The 20,842-nt window shown below is 40.7% G+C and overlaps 1 non-coding gene across 1 annotated transcript; it reads right to left on the minus strand.

The window, feature by feature from the left end:
- Positions 1–18,129: 18,129 nt before the first annotated feature.
- On the minus strand, positions 18,130–20,419 carry LOC107771462 (uncharacterized). The gene is made up of 2 exons (XR_012699953.1): positions 19,453–20,419; positions 18,130–19,117 (listed from the first exon to the last, which is right to left on the minus strand). It is a non-coding gene; the product is annotated as an uncharacterized LOC107771462 (transcript).
- Positions 20,420–20,842: the final 423 nt, after the last annotated feature.

Below are 20,842 nucleotides of genomic sequence, written 5' to 3' on the forward strand. Positions count from 1 at the left end.
AAGATAGGAAATAAACCTACCTTTTGGTGTAGCAATGTTCCCTTTCCATTCAATGATGGGTTCACCCGGAAATTGGAACCTAACCATCTTCGTACGACAGTCAACATTTGCATAGCATGAGGCCAACCAGTCCATTCCCATTATAACATCAAAATCAACCATTTCTAACTCAAATAAATTTGCCGAGGTTTGACGACTACAAATCATCACAGTGCAACCTCTATATACCCTTATAGCAATTACAGAATCTCCTATTGGAGTAGATACCGCGAGGGGTTTACTTATCAATTCAGGTTCAATGCCAAACTTATTAGCCACAAAGGGTGTAACATATGATAATGTAGATCCCGGATCAATCAGCGCATATACATCATAAGAAAACACAGATATAATACCTGTAACAACATCTGGAGACGACTCGAGATCCTGTCGACCTACTAGAGCATAGGTTCGATTTTGAGCACCACTCGAACTCGGCACTGCACCTCTACCCCTACCACGACCTGTCGACTGCTGAAAACCCCGTGCTGGAGGTCGAACTGATGAGGAAGAACCAGACACAGATCCAGTCAGCTGAGCCATACCATCACCTCCTCTATTAGGACAATCCCACATCATATGGCCAGGCTGCCCGCACGAATAACATGCATCAGAACCTCGATGACACAGTCCAAAGTGGGCCTTGCCGCACTGATCACAATGTGGTGTTGGGGGTCTCATCTGACTAGTATCCCTGTGATGTTGCGAGCCAGATGCCCTCGAACTCTGACCTGGACCAGAATAGGATCGATCATATCGAGGCCTCTGAAACTGTGGAGGAGCACTAGCTATAGGTGGCGCCGAACTCCTCGAAAACTGTGGCCTGATGCGGCCTCTGAAGTCATCAGGATACCCTGCAAATCTCGCCCTCTTATGCTGGCCTCTATCCTGCTCCCTAACTCCCCTCTGCTGGCGTTTACGATCCTCTAGGGTCTGGGCATAAGCTTGAATACGGGAAATATCCATGCCCTCCACCAAGGAGGCTGTCGTACACTCATTTATCAGATGTGGTCCCAACCCATTCACGAACATATGCACCCTATCACTCATCTCGGACACCATATGGGGAACATACCTTTCCAAAGAATCAAACTGCATACTGTACTCTCGCACACTCATATTACCTTGTCTAAGGTTCAAGAACTTATCAGCTCTAGCTCGTCGTATCTCAACTGGCAAGTAATGACGAAGAAAGGCCTCAGAAAATTCCTTCCACACAGCTGGAGGAGGGTTCGGACCCCTGGATCTCTCCCAACTATCATACCAGAGAACCGCTAAATCCCGTAGCCGATAAGAAGCCAACTCTACTGCCTCTGTATCACTAACATGCATAACCCGAAGTGTACGATGAACCTGGTCAATAAAAGTCTGTGGGTCCTCCTTGGGGTCTGATCCGGTAAACACTGGAGGGTCTAAATTAATAAAATCACGAACTCTTGTACTAACTGGTTTCTCAGCAGCACCTGTATTCTGCCTCTGAGCCTGAGCAGCTACCAAGCTAGTCAATAACTGCAAAGCACTCCGCATATCCTGGTCTGGAGTGCCAGACGGAGGAACTGGAGGCGCTGGGTGCCTTCTAATATCCTCTGGAGGAGATGCAGTAGATGAGGTATGAGAGGGCATCTCACTTTGAGCCTCACTTTGTCCTGCTCTGACTTGGGGCACCTGACTGGTACCCTCTCCCGCTGATGTATCAAGCCGTCTACTAATCGTTTGCTTCCTAGTCGAAGGCATCACTGAAAAAAAACAAGGTGGAATATTAGAGACGAACACTTACGACTCAACTCTACGCACGATCTAGATTCAGGAAGAAGGTAACAACCCTAGATGTCATGTAGCCTCCTGATTATAAATGTGGCGCGCTACACATCCATAATCAAGACTCTACTAGACACGGCTCATAGACAACCCCTAGGACAGACTTGCTCTAATACCAAGTTTGTCACGACCCAAACTGAAGGACCATGACTAGCACCCGACCACACTTGCCGAGCACCAACGTACATTTCATCTAACCTTCATTATTATCTTTTAGGGCTGACGAGATCAATATAAATGGTAGACCTAGATCATGGACAACCAACAATAAAATATGACGGCATGAACATACATAGCAGGGGATGACCAGACAATCAAGAAACTACATATAAGGTATGAGCTACCACGCTACTATGAAAGACTATACAACAAAAACTAGCCGACAAGGCATACCAAACTATACATGAGCCGACACCTGTCTATGAGCCTCTAAAAGAACATAAGTGTTGCAACATAGCCGGAACAGGGCCCCGACATACCCATAATGTCTATAACAAAAATTGCATACCAAGACCAAGGCAAGTCCGGAGAAGGGATCTCGCCAATCACCGCTGAACTGGACAGTCTACTGTGGTGGGGGAGCTGCACCTGCCTGTCTATCAGGACCTGCAGCACGACATGCAACGTCCACAAATAAAAGGACGTCAGTACGAATAAAGTACTGAGTATGTAAGGCAAGGAACCATAAATACGATCAGTAATATAAGCAAGGATAGAGAATATACAACCTGTAACATCTTAGTACCTCTGAGGGCTACTTACATGAAATGCATGATACATATGTATAAATACATAAACCTTTAAAGCATTCGCCTCTGTGGGCATCATCATCATCATATCGTACCCGGCCATAATAGGCTCGGTAAAAAAATGTACCCGTCCATCATAAGGCTCGGTAGAATCGTACCCGGCCACGTGGAGCTCGGTAAAACCCAACTGATCAGTGGTTGCACAATAGGTGCCGTACCCGGCCAACTATAGTGTGGCTCGGTAGAGTAAAATAGATACATATATATAATGCATGCTCGACTCATGGAATCACATTCTAAACCTTTCGGAGTGACGTAAGGTCGGTATCCTCTGTACACGTTATTAGGACTAACTCTTCACTATGAAACCTTATAAGAATCAGGAAGTACCAAAAACATTGATAACATAAGAATAAGAGAAGCAACATTAATATCAATCGTTCCATAAGAGGGAAAACAATGTAAGTACTGCTGGCTTCTAAGAGTAGAGTATCTTGGAAGCTCGTTCATTACATTATGTACAATCGGAGTCGTGCAAAAGAAGGAAAGGGATAGCCTTACATACCTTGTATATACTTCCCCAATCTCAAGCTATGCAATTGTCAAAACTCCTTAGTCTACAGTAAGAGAAACGATACTATCGTTATCATTTAAGCGTCATAACTATTATGTATCGACCACAACCTATTTTACGATGAAACGGACAGCACCTCCCCTATATATATGACCTCACACCATTCAAAACAGTCACAAAACAGCCCAAACAACATCAATAATAAACATATTGATCATCCCAAAATAGTCCACACACAACCTAATCACTCCATACATACGACGACCACCGTAGTCGTGTCAAACAACCTGGAAATGTTACGAATAACTATCAGCCCATAACCCTACATATATATGGTGTTTATCCACACCCTCCTCCTTCAAAACTCCACAAGATAGTAGTAAAATACGCAGCCCAACAACAACGCAAAATAGTCTACAAAACAATAACATTACTACCAAGCCTTTCGATATATATCTCACAAGTTCTAGCTTCAATGGCTTAGCCGCAGCTTGGATAATCTTAAATACATATAGAGTAAGAGGTTCCTTAACTTTATATAGAAAGAAAAACTCCAATTTGACCTTAAATTTCCATGAAATATCCCTCCAGTGCTGCCACAACAACAAAAAAGCGAAACTAGCGATCAATTAGTGTTTTTCGGCACTAGAATCACTTTAGAAGGCTTGAAATCACCTAGGATTGATATTAAGAACATGAGGGAGTATTTACAGAACATAAACCCTTTAAAACAACCTCCCACATGAGCTGGAATGACACAAAAATGAGCAACAACAAGAAGAACAAGAGACTTACTAGCGCCACGGAATTCCCGACACTTGATTTGTGTTGTTTGCCCTTTTTTGGGTCTTGAATCTTGAGAGAACCTTGAGAGGATGTTCCTAGGGTTCTAAGGTCTGAAAATAGTGAGAAGAAATGACTTAAAATGGGTTGGAGGCATCCTATATAGGTCCAAATATCTTAAACCGCCTTAGTGGGCCCCATAGAGAGGTGCTTGGCGCAGTCTCGCGAAAAAGTGAATATCTCTCTACTCCGAGATCGTATCGTTGAACGGTTTAATGCATTGGAAACTAGACTCATAGATCTTTCATTTGGTTGGTATATCACCCCGTAATTCCTTGTAAATTATGAGAAAAGATTAGAAACATTTGACCTAATGTTTAAGTAAAATTATAAACCTAAGTTGCGACAACTTTTGTCGACTTTTGTTTCATAACTCGTTTGACTTCAAGACTTATGATACGGATATTATATGATTAAAATACCTTAATAAATGACCTCTTGAGTGTATTAAGCACCACTAGATTACCTGAAAATACGAGTTACAACATCCTTGATTCGTTTAACTTCTAATACTGGTTAATCACCCTTATACACTCTTGTATCACTTAAGACCAATAGGATTGACTTCTTATCATCTCAAAGATAATTCCTTCTTGTATTTATGTTAACTAATATATGGCATGAACTAACACATGTGGATATGGGTTGTAACATAGACCATTGGCGGCAGCATTGTACATCGAAGAGTTACATTGCTTGAAGCTAAAGAGATCACAAATCCTGTTCATCAACCTAATATCGAATGGCTTTCCATTATCCGTTATTATGTAACGAGGAATGCCAAAGCAATAAATAATGTTTACTCGGATAAAACTTGCAACATTTTCCTTTTTTATTTCCTTAAGAGCAACAACTTTAGCCCATTTTGAGAAGTAGTCAGTTGCAGCCAAGATGTATAGGTTCCCACTAGAGGACTTTGGCAGTGGTCCAACAACATCCAATCCCCAAGCGTCAAATGGCCAGGATGCAACAGTCGGGTGCAACACTTCAGGCGGTTAATTGTCAAGCCTTGCATCTTCGAGCGTAGTCCAAGCAATTTTTTACCATCGTTGACCAATAATATCCCATCCTTTTTATATGGAAGTGGAGCTTTAGTTCGGACTGGTGTGACCCACATACCCCAGAATGTGCCTCTTGCAAAGCTTGGAGAGCTTCTTCTTCTTCTTCTTCTAGGCATCGCAAGAGTACTCCCTTGAACGACCTTCTGTATAGAGTATCCTTATAATAAAGGAAGCAAGGTGCACGACGACGGATTTCAGTCCTTCTCCTCGGATTTTCTGGAAGTATCCCATAGCATAAGTAGTCGATAATGGGTTGTCGCCATTCTTCTTTCTCAACTTCAGAAATAGCAACAAGATGCTTGAGTTCATTATCTTCACCTTCTACCTCATTTGGCGGCAGTACTACCCATTTTTGGCAGACGGTAACTTACGCTTGGTCAGGTAGGGCTAATTATGAAGCTAGAGCAGCTAAAACATCAGCCTTCTTATTTTCTTTCCTTGGTACATACTGAATAGTCACATCGCTGAGCCACCCCATCAACCTTTTTGCGTAATCATGATATGGGCGTAGTTCAGGCTTCTTGACCTCGTAACTACCCAAAAGCTGATTAACCACTAACTGGGAGTCACCAAAGACTTGTAATTGCAATTGCTTTATATCAACGGCCATTTCAAGCCCAAGTATTAATGCTTGATATTCAACAACATTGTTGGAATAAAGTTGTGTTAAGGTGAAGGAGTAGGGCAAGACTTCACACCTTGAGGAGTGACAAATACTACGCCAGCCCCGGCTCCCCCATGATGCGCAACACCATCAAAGTACATCTTCCATGGAGGTTTAACTTCAACGACCATTGAGTCCTCATCAGGTAGTTTATCAGTTAGCTCTCAGTCATCAGGTATCGGATGATCTGCCAAGAAGTCTGCCAATGCTTGTCCTTTTACAACCTTTTGAGGGATGTACAAAATCTCGAATTGTTGAAATTGGAGGTAACATCTCGCTAGTCGATCACTAAGAATAGGTTTTGACATTACGAACTTGATGGGATTTGCTTTAGAAACAAGACAGACAACATGAGCTTGAAAGTAGTGCTTCAACTTTTGAATTGAGAAGACTAGCGCCAAACACAACTTTTCAATTGGCGAATAGTTCAACTCGTTAGGTGTCATCATCCTGCTCAAGTAGTAAAGAGAGTTTTCTTTCTCCTCACTATTTTCTTGGGCCAACAGTGCTCCAACAGACCTTTTCTACGCTGCAATGTATAATATCAATGGCTTTCCTGATATAGGAGCTGCTAAAACTGGCGGCTTCATCAAGTAGGTTTTGATACTTTCGAAGGCATTGCTACAAGCTTGATCCCACTTGAAAGGAACGCCTTTCTTCACGAGGTGACTAAATGGTTGGCACCTCCTAGCCAGGTTTGATATGAATCTTCTAAGGTATGCTATCTTTCCTTGCAGACTTTTCAATTCATGGATATCTCGAGGCTCGGGCATTTTCAAAATGGCATCCAATTCAAATACAATCCTCAAGTCTTTCATGTGGTCGCTCTTCTCTCTTGATTTCACCACCAAGTCGTCAACATAGCATTCGACATTCTTGTGGAGAAGATCGTCGAAAATATTCTGCATAGCCCTTTGGTAAGTAGCACCAGCATTCTTCAAGCCAAAAGGCATTACCTTGTAGCAATAAATACCATTGGGGGTGCGAAACGCAGTAAGCTCTTCATCTGTTGGTGCCATGCGAATTTGGTTATAGCCCGACGAACCGTCTATGAAAGACATTGCCTCGTAACCAGTAGTAGCATCGATCATCAGCTATGGAATAGGAAACGGGAATTCATCTTTGGGACATGCATTATTGAGGTCCCTGAAGTCAACGCATACTCGAACCTAGTCATTCTTCTTTCTTACAAGGACAATACTTGAAACCCATGTTGGGTATTTAACTTCCCGAATAAATCCAGCTTCAATGAGTTTGTTAACTTCAGTTTCAATCAGAGGAACCAAGTCCAGCCTAAAACGCCTTTGAGCTTGTTTAACAGGGCGAGCACCATTTTTGACTGCAAGGTGATGGACTGCTACTTTCGGGTCCCAGCCAAGCATCTCTTTGTAACTCCAAGCAAAGACGTCCCTGAATTCTTTGAGTAACTCAATATAAGTGCTCTCTTCATCAGCTTCTAGTAAAGCACTTAGGTAGGTGGGTCTTGGTTCCTCATCGGTGCCAAGGTTAACTTCTTTTAAGGCATCAACTATCTTCTTTACTCCTTCTTCAAGTTCAGGTAAAGCATCTTTCGCATTTTCATCTTCTTGAGGGTCCCCATCATTGAAGGATATGTGATAACACGGTGAAACATCCTCCACTTCCGCATTATATTCCATCAAAGACGAAACACCATTCTCGCCTTATACAGTGACATGATACGAAGAACCTACACTTTCTTCATCTTCATCACGTTCCTTAGTGTAGACCACAGTATATGGCTTTACCTTCAGCACTTCTTCACATGAAACCACCAGTTTTGTTTGTTGCCTCATTCTGGAAGGAACCAAACTTTGGAAATCCTTAGAGACCTCCTGAATTTTGGGTGAAGCGGGTGTTCTTGTATTTCGATGATTTCTCTGGAACTTATTCCCCTTCTTTAATGGACCCAATCTCTCAAATACAGAAGTTCTCATAGTTGATTTTCCAAGCCGATCAAAGACAGAAGGCCTGTTAGAAGCGGCAGATTCGTCTTCTACACTGATATAATTACTACTCGCCCTTCTTATTGAGATGCGCACTGGTGACGGTTGCTTGTATCCCAGACCTTCACGTGGTTGCCTCGTTGCAGCTTCTGATAGGATCTTCCCTAACTTTGACAGCTCATTGTGATTATATACAGCTTTTGCAAATAGCTTGTAAGCGTTAGGATCAAAACCTTCATCTGTTCACTTTGTAGGGAGTGCCACATTCTGCAAACAATTTTGGGCTACAAACCCTGCAAGCAGCTTTGAGGACAACTTTACTGCCTCAATTCGTTTTACCGGAAGAGTTAACTCCCTTAGCGTCTTGGTTTGGAGATTATGTGATCCGCCCTCGTCTTTCTTCCTTTTAGGGACATATTGGAGCGCGAGACTTACTTTCTTTCCATAAGACGCAATACCCCCTTGATGAGATTTATTCACGTTGGTGGGTACCTCCTCAGTAACAGTTTTGGCTTTACCAATAGTCACATCAACTCTTTTAGTTATGGGTTCGTCATTCTTGCTTTTCGTACCATCATCAACTTTCAGCTTCTTCACAATGCGGTTCTTCAAGTAGAACTTTGCATCGGCAAAGTATGACTCAGCCTCGGTGAATGGCTCATCATCGGCAACTGCTGTCTTCTCGACTTTACCCTCATAGTATTTTAAACATTAATGGTAGGTAGATGGAACTACTTTATTCTCATGTATCCAAGGCCTCCCAAGCAAGACATTGTATGAAGTCTTCGCGTCGATCACATGCAGCCATGCACTTGATTGCATATCTTCAATAGTGATTCCCAGACTGATCGCGCCTATGGATATTTGCCCCTCCTTGGTTGAATCCTTGGATCATCACACGACTTTCTGAGAGTTCGTTCATGGGAATACCAAGTTATTTCACAGTGTGGATTGACAAAATGTTCACTGAGGATCCTCCATCAACCAAAATCCGATTTACCCTTTCATCGTGCATATAGACAACCATGTACAATGGGCGGTTATGAGGAGTGTCACCTAGCAAAAGATCGTCATTTGTGAATGTGACCTTTTCCTCACAAGCATTAACTTCTTGAGGAGTGGACTCGATGGGCTTTTCCGAATATGGTGCCAATGGTAGGTCATCACTCTTTTCTTCCCCTTTGTCAGCATGGCAACAAGAGGCATCAATTCCCTCATGGGAAATCTTCATGCAGAACCAACATGGTAAAAACTCCTCCAAGGTCACTGGATTTCGTGGCTTTTGAGAATGGTGCATCTCCATTTTTGATTTCTTCAAATGCCTAACTGGATTCTTTTTCATTGGTCTTTTTACTATCATCTTCCTTGTTGGTTGTTCTATTGATTCTTTTCGTGGGCTCCTTTTGTGGTGCCTACGACGAGTCATCAATGTCCAACCTTCATCGTCATCAGGTTGATTGACTTCAGCTTTGTCGCTCTCCAGTAATTTTTCATCTTTACTTTCTTTAAAACCACATAAGTCATCCGGACTGAATGAGCCAAAGGTGATAAAGACTTGATTTGTGCTTGCTTTCTCATCTTCAAGCACGATCTTCTTTTCGCGAGCCAAATCCATGACTTTATCCTTGAAGACAAAGCACTTCTCCAGAGGGTGGCTTACAAGTCGGTGATATTTGCAGTAGTTGGGTTATTTGTTTTCCCAACTTCATTTGGTCGCTTCATCTCCAGAAGCTCATTGAGATTTAACTCGAGGAGTTCTTCGAAAATGGCTGGCACATCAGAATCCAGGAATGGGTACTCTTTTTCCTGCACTTCTTTTAGAGTCAACTTTCCACTTGGCTTGTCTTGAAAAGAAGTGTATTTCATACTCTGCTTCTTGCTCATCTTCGTCGTGAACTTCATAGGTGACGTATTGACATTCATAGATTCTTTGCTTTCAGACTTGGGTACAAACTTGCCCCACTTCCTGACTTCTTGCTTATCATTCACTTTGCGAGATTCATATATGGGTAGCCTTTCATTTCTAGCGGAGGCCATGCTCAATTCCATGTTATGGGCACGAGTTGCAAGTTCTTCAAATGTGCTAGGCTTGATACCTTGCAAGATGTAGCGTAATCCCCAATGCATGCCTTGGATGCACATCTCTATGCCTGAAGCTTCACTAAGCCTGTCTTTGCAGTTGAGGCTTGCATTCCTCCAACGATTGATAAAGTCGATAACTAGTTCCCCCTTTTGTTGACGAGTATTTGTAAGCTCTATCATACTCACCGTGCGTCTTATATTATAAAAGCGATTGATGAACTCTTGCTCTAGTTGATCCTAGCTGTTGATTGATCCAGCCTCGAGGTCCGTGTACTAGTCAAAAACATTTTCGTTTAGCGAGCGGACAAACTGCTTGATGAGGTAATCTCCATAAGTCCCATCATTATTGCACGTCTCCACGAAGTGCGCAATATGTTGCTTTGGGTTACCTTTACCATCAAACTGTTGAAACTTTGGAGGTTGATAGCCAGCATGCATCTTCAACATATCGACCCTTGCAGTGTACGACTTTGCATATGTAAGGGAGGATTTGGCAGCAACTTCATATTTGTTCTTAATGGTTTCTTCGATGAACTCCTTCAGTTGATCGATTGGAATCATCCCTTCAGATGAGACAGGGATAACCTTAGTGGATGTTGCTTGTCTTGGGGGAGAGTCACTCCTTAGAACTTCTGGGAGCTTGCCGGGTGCATGGGTAGATTCTTCTTCCATCAAGATTCCCACCCTGTCTGTTAGATTATTAATTCTAGCCTCTTGATTTTGCATGCATTTGGTCAAGCTAGCGATTGCTTCCGTCAAATTTGCCAACTGCTCCTCCACAGATGAAGTGTTTGTCACCATGGCTTGCATGATTGTCGTAGATGACAGAGAGTAGCATGGATTTTCACAGAGATTGATCCTTGACTGGCTCACGCTATGTGGTGTAAGTGGGGAGGATCCATCGCTTGAAGCATCATCATCTTCCTTCACAGCAGAGTGCTTGGAGCCGGAGAGGTCAAGCAGAGCAAGAATTTTCTTGATTTTTTCAGCAACATCGCTTCCTCCTTCAGATGCGTTTGTGGAAGATCTTGCTCATTTTGAGGATGAAAATCCGAAAACAAGGGTTGATGCGGACGACACTTGGGGTGCTTGTTGTCCTAAAGAGCTTGCTTTGCTCCTCATAATTGGTCTGAAGCTTCCAAAGGTGACATCGAGGATGCTTTCCACATCAGCATAGAACCTAGAGTTAGCAGCCTTGGTGGATGTTGATCTGGAGTTGATTTTATTCGAAGCCATTTCAATGTTCTTGAACTTTGGTGATTGAAAAGTTGAGATGAGAGGTAGAGATGGTCCCACTGGGCATGCCAGAATTTGTAGACAATAAATTTGCGTCGAGAAAATAAAATCAAGACCGAAAAATATCGCAACAATCGTAGTATTTTATTTCGAATATTTGAGTGTTACAATCTCTATGAATCCTCTGATTCTTCTTTTCAATAGTAAATAAATTCAAGGGCCTTTGAGCTTGATCTTGAATCTATATTTGTTGCCACGAACGATGATCTTGTTCTTGAGCTTGAGCATTACTCCCAAAAAAATATTCAAAATAAAACAATTTTTCTTTATGTGCAATTTTGAGAATTTTCGTGGCATTTTTGGATAATTATTTGTATTTGTCCGTGCATGTTTATTTGTTAAATTAATAAAAAAAATACAAAAATATGTCGCATTTGCATTTAGGATTTAATTCTACAATTAGGAGCAATTAAGTTTGTTTTACAAGAACAAAAAATCATAAAAATAATGTACGTTGCATTTTTAGCATTTAATGTCCAAATTGTGTGATTTTATCGTAATTGCTATTTAATTGTGTGTTAATTGTTATTAAGAATTAATTTGCACTTTTATAAATAAATTTAGTTCTATATGATAATTTAGGATTTTTAGAATTTAGTTTTAGAAAAAATAAAAGAACAAAAAAAAGCAATAAAAGAAGAAAAAATCAGATTGGGCCTTTTCTTCAATTCTAAACCACAAGCCCAAAACCGGATAACCCCTTAACTAAACCCCTACCGGGTCAACCCGACCCGGTCCGCCCCATAACCCAAACAAACACCCCCCCTTCTTCCATTTTTCATTTTTTGAAAAAAAAATCCTAAACCTAAGAACCTAAAACCACCCGCCCCCCTCTCCTCTTTATCTTCCCCAAACCACCCCAGCAACACCATCACGCCCAGACGACGACCCTCTCCCCATCTCCCCATCGTTCCTCACTGCTTCTTCTTCAACGACCTCACATGGCTGCCCTTCTGCATCTGCGTCGCACAACAGCCCGGCGACCACCCTCCAAACGACCCCTCCAGCGTCGCCCAACCAGCACCATTCCAATCCAGCCGTTCGAGCCAGCTCCGGTCATCTTCTTCCTCGTTCCACCTGAAACAGCCCGTCACTGCCAAACTCCATCACCAAACCCTTCGACCTCACTCCAGTAGCGTCGTCACCACCCTAGCTCCACCATGACGACCGACAGCTCCGCCATGAATGACCACCGTCCGTCGAGCTCCAGCCAGTTGCCATGGCTACTGCTTCTTCTGCTACGTCCAGCTATGAGCGACCACCATCGCTTCTGCTACGTCCAGCCATGAACGACCACCATCGACTCCATCAGTTCTTCAACCAACCAACGTCCAGCTTCATCCATGAACAACCACAAACCCATGAACTCGATCGTCACTGCATTAAAAACGAAAATGGGTTAAAAACAGTGATGTTTGTTCAGGTTCGTCGAGGTTCCGTTCGAACCCGGACTTCAAACTAGTAGGTTTCCGTTCTCTTTTCTTTTAGTTTTCGTTCAGTGAATTCATCTTCCGCTCTTTTTCTTCTTTCTATGATTGTGTTTGTGTTCCGATGGGTTGGTTTGAATTCGAACCCACGTCTTTATTTGTATTAAAGATAATTCGTGTCCATTTTGTTTGAAGTTCGTTAGTTTTTCATCAAGTGATTTAATGTCGAATGTCGAGTGATTTAGTTTGAATCATTCATCTTTGTTATATTGTTGTTGGATTTAATTCGTGTTCATTTTTTGTTTGAAGTTCGTTAGTTTTTCATCAAATGATTTAATGTCGAGTGTTTATGTGTTGGTCTTTAGTTTTTGATTTAGTATGAATCATTCATCTTGATTATGATGTTGTTTGATATAGTTGGAGTTCAACTGATGTTGAGTTTAGTGATTTAAATCTACTTGTTTGTCCTGTTAAGTTTGTTTGTTAATTGGATCGTTGATTAGGTGAATTGGTTATAGCTGATATGGTTTTGGTACAAATTGAAAGGGATGGAGGTAGAATGGTAATTTCAGTAGTTTCAGGGGCATTTTCGGGATTTTAAATGAGTCTTAAAAAATGATTAATTTGAGTGCTCCGTCCACTAGGTACTAATAATATTAAATTAATATATTTTTTAATACGTAGTGGGGACAAGACATAATGATGGGGAATTAATACATTGTTTAATATAGTAGGGGACAAAGCATGCGGTAGTGGGGCAATAAGGGAATTAAATAAAGAAAGATATGTGTTAGTGGGAACTAATATATTTGTTTAATATAGTAGGGGACAAAACATTAAGTAGTGGAAAGTTAAAGGGGGATGGGTAGAAGATGGTGGGATTTAATTTAAGTGTTTGAAGTTTGGCTATAAATAAAGGGGAGCTGGACACAAGAAAAGGGGAAGTTTTGGCTGAATATTAAGAAGGAGAAGAATTCAAAAAGATAATTTTTTTTTGAGAATTCGAATTTGAAGAGAGTTTAAACGAAAGAATTTTCTGAACATTAAGAGAGAATTAAGGGTTGAACATTAACTGGTCTTTCAATCTAAAAAAGGTTCATTTAATTTTTGCCCGTTGATTATTGTTGGTGTTTCTGGATTTTCATGTGGTTTGTTCCTTGAGTTTGGTTGGTTATTTGCTACTACTTCACGGGTTATTGCTGGATTTTTGCTTGATTTTAAAATCTGTCACTGGTTTCTCGTTGCTGGTTGTTACTGGTTGCTGGGTGTTGCTGTTGTTGTATGCTACTGCATTTCTGCTGATCTTCCTCTACTTTTGCTTCCAATATCAGGTACACAAATTGATACACTGGTTCTTGTAGAATGGAAACTGAAGCATAAATATGAAATGAAAAGTTGAAGTTCTGAATTTATCTTAGTTATATTCTGAATTTTAGTTGTATATGTACATTATTTAACTTCCTCTAATTAGAATCATGTAGTTGTTTGATATATATAATGGAACATCTGACAGTAGCTTAGTGGACGAATTATGCTAGTTAAAAAGACTAATGGTGTAGTAGCTCTGTTCAGTTAGTTCGCTATGGTTTGATGATTATCATATCTCAAAAAGCATGTTAGCTGATTTAGACTATTCTTAAACATTCAACAGTTAGCTCATTAAACAAATAGCCCGTTTCGGAACTTGTAGGAATATTGTTTAGCTAGATACTACTGGTTAATTTCAGCATATAAATGGTTTAGGATTAAAATTAGATTGCTAAGTTCTTTAATTTGGCAAACTGTGAGCATGTGTAGTATGATGTAACTAGGTAGTAACATGTAAATGAGATGGCCCGGGTCCAGTTTTGTACCGTACACGTTGGGCCTAGGCCCGCATTGGCAACGGACTGCCCTGCTTGCATCATTTTCAGATTTTACAAATCATATTCGGAACCCAACTATAACAACTCGTAAGCATGTAAATAAATTAGGACCCTTTCTCTTTCATTTTTAGAGACAAATCTAAAAAAAAAATGTAGGCACTTTAGGATTATCCTTTTAAAATAAATGAGATGAGTCTCGCCCAATAAAACGCACAAGTTTAGGGGCCCTCAATAATTTGTTTTAAAATACTTAGACTTCGGGATGGGCCGTTTAGCAAAATTTCACGGCCTTCTCAAAAATAATAATACGCTTGTCGCTTTAGGTGCGCCTTTAATAATTTACTTTCTTAAACGCGGGTGTACATTGATGTGACTCAAGTCCAAATCTCAACGGGGTCGAAATGTGTCGACGACCACGGGTACATTGATTTTGACGTGGTTCGAGATACATTTTCACAACGTTGCAATTCTCTGTAAAATAATAAAAATAAAAGCGGTAAAGAGTTAGAATTTGCACATAAGTTCGTATTTGTATAAAATCAGATAATTAAGCCGAATATAACAGTTGAGCGACCGTGCTAGAACCACGGAACTTGGGAATGCCTAACACCTTCTCCTGGGTTAACAGAATTCCTTATCCGGATTTCTGGTGCGCAGACTGTTAAACAGAGTCATTCTTTTCCTCGATTCGGGATTCAACCGGTGACTTGGGACACCACAAATCTCCCAAGTGGCGACTCTGAAATAAATAAATAAATCCCGTTTCGATTGTCCTTTAATTGGAAAAACTCCCTTCCGCTCCCCATTGAGGCGGCGCGGGCGAAAAAGGAGGTGTGACAATTGCCACGAACGATGATCTTGTTCTTGAGCTTGAGCTTGATTGCTTGAATTTGACCTTGATTTGTTCTTCGTTCTTGAACTTGAACTTGATTTGTTCTTCGTTCTTGAGCTTGAATTTGATTGCTTGTAGCTTGAAACTTGTAGAGAAATTTGCAGTGTTTGATCCATGAGCTCTCTCTTGCTTCTTGTTATAACTTCTGGTGTCTTTTCTGAGTTATGAAGACCCCTATTTATAGTTGTGGAAAGGAAGAGTTGTGATAATAACAAACTCTTTCCGACCAATCAAATTGAAGTGTGACATAGCCGCATTTGATTGGCCAGAACATGTCACTTGCACACCTGGCGCGATTTCATTATCCATTTAATGTGATTTGGCATGCCTTATCATTTTGACACGTGGCATGATCCTATTGTCTCTTCTGTTTGACTTGGCGCGCCACGTCATTTGACACGTGACACCAAATTGGGCCTCTAAGAAGATGACATCTTGGGCTTAATGAAGTGGGCTCATCACTTTAGCCCAATGGGTTAAGACTTATTTATTTAATCCATTTATGTTGGACCTATATAATTAATTCAATTATATTAGCCCATATATTTATTTGAACTAATATATTTTGAATTTAAAATATAGTCCAAATTATTTTATGAATTTAATTTTAATAAAATTTACATGCCTACACTTTCATATCAACAATCTTAAGGAATCCTTGAAGAGACAAGGAGTTAATTGTAATGGTGATATTATGTGTTTAGATAGCTCTTCTTTGACCTATTGAATATCGGTAGTTGTTACACGACCTGACTATTACTGAATACTATTAATTTGAGGTCACTGTTATAATAAGTTTAAATTGTGGATGAAGTTTGTGATGCCATTTTCTTTACCAATTGTAGCATAGCATCATCCAAAAACTAAGAAATGGAACAAGATAAAGGCAAAGTGCATCCATAAATTGAGGATTGTGATTAATGCTGAGAGGGTGAAAGAGACTTTCACGTTACTCTGTCTACTATCTGCTGTTTAGAGCCACAATACACTTGTTTAAGGTTATGTAAGTAGGAGGAAATATTACTAGTGGGCACAAATCGAAAAACTAATTCTAAGAACGTGACTTCTGCCCAGGATGACTGGACTTATAGCCTGATTGGCTGAGCTTTTAAAATCAGCTTATTTTAAAATAGATTTTTCAAAAAAGTATTTTTAGTAAGAAGCGGTTTATATTTAGCTAATCAGTTTGAAAAGTACGTTTGAGTCGCAACTAGTGTTTGATCAAATTTTTAAAAAGCATTTCAAAAATACTTTCATCAAAAAAATATTTTTGGCCAAAAAAAATCACGGTCAAACAGGGTATTAGCCTCTGGCTGCAGAAAAAGAGTGCTTGGTTGCGAAGCAACACAAACAACGACACTAGGTTCTCTAATCTAGTTAGTAATGACTCATCCTAACCCTATTACAACACCAAACACACTCAGCACAATAAATGTTACTACTTCATATAGTCCCCTCTTTGAAAGAATATTGACCAGTTTTAATCAGACCAGATCTAAATTTGATTTTTTTTTGTTTTTTTATGATCCGAACTTGAGGGTTTGTTTGGTATGAGGCATAAGAAGATATAAGGGTGGTATAAAAATTTAATACCACTTTAATACTCTGTTTGGTTAACAAACTAGGTATAAGTTATCCCGGTATTAATTTTAATACCAGGATAATTTATACCTTATAGAAGGTGGGGTAATTAGCACCCGTATAACTTATACCTTCTTCTTATAAATTATGCAATTGTCATTCTTAATACAACATATCAAACAATGAATAAACAACAATCCCAACATAACTAATCCCAGCATAACTTATCTCAATATAACTTATACCGATATAAATCGTATTTCAACCCGACGACAAGTCTAATTAACCGTTGACAATATCACAAATATTGTTTAAAGTTTACTAGCTTCGCAAATGATTTGATCGATGTTGGTTAAACCGAGACTGAAAAAATCCAAAGCACCATACAATTGATGAATTCAGATACAAATGTAAATTATAGATACATCAATGGACCTAGTCTTCCTTCAACGTTCAATTTGACTGGATTGGTAAGTCAGGCTGTTTATTTAATTTCCAAATCCACACAGTAACATTACAATATTGGCGTATGCTTTGGTCCCCTACCACCTCAGAGTTACCCACACAGGCCAGAAATTTGGCCTTCTGGCACTCTGCTGCAGCTGCTATATACACCCATTGTACAGGTAAGGTAAGGTCCCCCCCACCCCACCTCTGTCTACCAACTCATTTTAAAAATATAGGATTCCTCTCAAATCTGCGATATCCAAATATTCCCACCCTACCTTCTTAAAACTATGTTCAAATATCACATAATTCATTTTTCTATTTTCCTTTCAAGTTCCGCTATTATTACTTTGGTCATTAGATAGCTGGCAAATCCCCACCATTGTCACCAAACAAAATTTTTCCATATTCAAACCACATTACAGCTACCTCCCACAACCCACATTAATAGTCTCAAAGCCACTTAATAAGTAGTAATTTTTAATGTACCTAACTCCAGTTTTCAACCCTTGCGTGCACGCACGTTCCCCTCAAACCCGCTACACATCAAAATCAAATTCCATTCCCTAATAATCTCATTGTTAGGGGTAGTTCAAACTAATTAATCACATTATTATATCTTAATCAGCTAAAGGACATATTTCTATTTGAATACGAAGGAATGGGAATAGCATCTCCATCAGTTTGTAACTACTAGTAGTATTAGGTATGTGAAATACAAACCACCAAGAAGTAGATTAAACACTATCGTAATACTTACAAATGAAGAATACAGTTTAAAGAGGCATGACTGTTTACGCATTAAGATTGAACATGAAGAAACGAAAAGAGAAAACCACCGTTCACATTGACAACTTGAAATGTTGAAAAAGTTTACAAGAGCAACACACCAAGTTAAGAAAAAACAGCAAATGTGCCCTGTCAGTCAAATCCCCCACTCTCTCTGTACAAGTAGCCTAATGTTCGTTAGTGGTACTAACAATCAGCCAAATTTTTTAACTAGTGATGGCCGACGAAATCTAAAAACCCATCGCCATCATTTTACCACACACCAAAAAAAAGCAGTCAAAAAGAAGAAATAAAACAACGGAGTGAAAAAAACTACTCAGGAGAGTAAATCCTGAGAAGGGCATAATTCTTTGCGAAGCTTTTGAGAGAAAAGCCTGCAAGCATCAATGCTGAGATCAATGGCAGCTGACAAGGCCACGTATGCCGCTGCATCCTCCGTGCAATTCACGTGCTGCACACTAACTTCCACCGTGGGTTTACTGCACTCACCTTCCACGCTAGCCGACATCACAAACCCTCGATACATGCAATATGGCCACAGTCCGTACCCAAAGTCACCACTACCTCTAGGACTACACGCCGGTGACGTGGAGTTTCCAGGTGTCAATTTCCCATTGGTTGAAACGCTGGTTCCGAGGTCTATCACGAATTTTCCGCCTTTTCTACAGCTCAGTGTGGACTCCGCTAATACTATTCCAGCTGCGGCTGAGTCAGGGATAAGTTCAAACCGGTAGCCAAGGCTGTCTGCTGAACCACGTTCACGCCAGGCCTCGAGCCTGCCCCATGGTTTCCAAGTTCCGTCACCTGGCCGGAGAATTAGCCATGAGCCAGGGTTGGACCGGCTTACCCTGGTCTGAACCGGGAGAAGCAACAAATGGTGTAACCATTGACGCAGCTGCAACTGGTGAACCGGAGAGATCGTGGACCGTGATTGACCAACCCTTTCGCTCCTTCCCTGGTCGCTCCCTTTCACTTCCGAACGAACTCAACCAATTTCGAGAACTACTATGCTCCAACGGTAAAGACCTGCACAATGCAGTTCCAATTTCGTTAAAATTTATGGAAAAAAATCATTTTTCTAAATTTAAACAAAAAGAGAGAGAAGCTGTTCAAGGCGTAATGGAAAAGGGAGAAAATCATTTCTAATTACTGACATTGGAAGCAATTTTCACTTTAGTTAGGATTCGTAAACCTAACTTTCCCGTACAATTTGAACATTCTTTTGCACTTGAATACTGAAAAATTCAAATCTTTTAAGCGGCAAATGCAGTGTGAACCTAATTGTGTAAGTCAAGCCTGTCGGTATCAGAACTAAAGTGCAGGAAAGATTGAAAAAAAAAATATTAAGTATCGGAACCAACCTGGACCTCTGATTGCGGTCGCCGGTGGTTCGAAAACTGAACTTGCATGTGAAAACCGGTTGGCGAATGGTTCCTTGAATTTGAAACACTTGAGGACTGCATTCCGGCTCTCCCTCGAACTGAAACACAAATCTCGGGTCGGGTTCCGCCTTAACACTCAAATGAAACTGCGCACTTGAATTCTTTGCTTCTTTTCCGATAACTATCCAGCCATTATGGAACAGTACTGACCTAGACTCCGTTCCCGCAAGATCCAAAGGTACGTCAACCTTCCCTAGCAACCTCCCGGAGTTCACACCACAGGTCGACCCTCGCCGGCCGGTGTAGATTGAGATTTTCAGGAACAACTTCCCACCGCCGAAGAGAGACTTCGCAACGAGCTTCTCGAGGTCGCACCTGTTAAGGTGAAAACTCGCCGCGTGGCTTTGTACCTGACCGTCCGGAAATTGACTTTCCGACAAAATGCACGGAACAACTGCCGTCTGTAGAGGAAAATTCTTCAACTTGATTTTACAATAGCACGGGGACGACGACGGGTGCACGACGGAATGAGCCGGCTTTGAAGCAACCGGAACTTTTAACGCCAAATTACACACACTGAGTCGCACAAAAGGACACGGATCCATTACGGTTTGTTCCCTTCGGGTCAAACCAAAAAATCCAAACTCAAAAGTCACAGTTTTGTAAAGCTAAACGAAGTTGAAGAATTAAGTGAAGCGTAGGTTTAAGAGAAATACTACTGTGCGCCGGCATGGAGAAGACATTGTAATAGAGTCCATAGGGATTTGTGCACAGCGCGCACCCCTTGAATTGGCTCCACTCAAAAATACTAGTAGTAGTATGTTCATCTTTTGGAAGAAGAAGAGATAATAAGCCCCCTTTTTGGTAATCAGTATAAAAATAGAAAAAAGAAAGAAACTCTGTTCATTGAATAATTATTTAATCTATTCTAGTAATAAGTAATATTTATTGTACGGAGAGGAGTGGGTTTTTAGCTGCTAAATAGTAAATAGAAGCTCTGTTCGTGGGGTTGGATTACAGCTGTGTACAACCTGGCTTTGATTTTATGCCAGCAGGAGTTCGGCTCCATCTGTTTCGTTTAATGACCAGATTACCCTCCTGCCTACCAATTAAATTACCTTTATGTCCTTAGGTTGTTGTGGTTGGGTCCCACGTGATGATGTTTGAGGCAAGGGGGAAAAATGTTATGCATGGCTATTTTGTTTTGACACGTGGCATGTCAGGATTGCAATTTGGCTTCGTGCTAAGTTTCTGATTAAAATAACGTCAGCATGAAGCCGTATCATAGTTGTATTCTTTGCATAATTATCGTCTAAACTCTTTTAGAAATTGCTTAAAAATAATACGTAGACTAAGTTTGGCGGATTTG

Source organism: Nicotiana tabacum, chromosome 16, assembly GCF_000715075.1.
Source record: "Nicotiana tabacum cultivar K326 chromosome 16, ASM71507v2, whole genome shotgun sequence".
NCBI lineage: Eukaryota > Viridiplantae > Streptophyta > Magnoliopsida > Solanales > Solanaceae > Nicotiana > Nicotiana tabacum.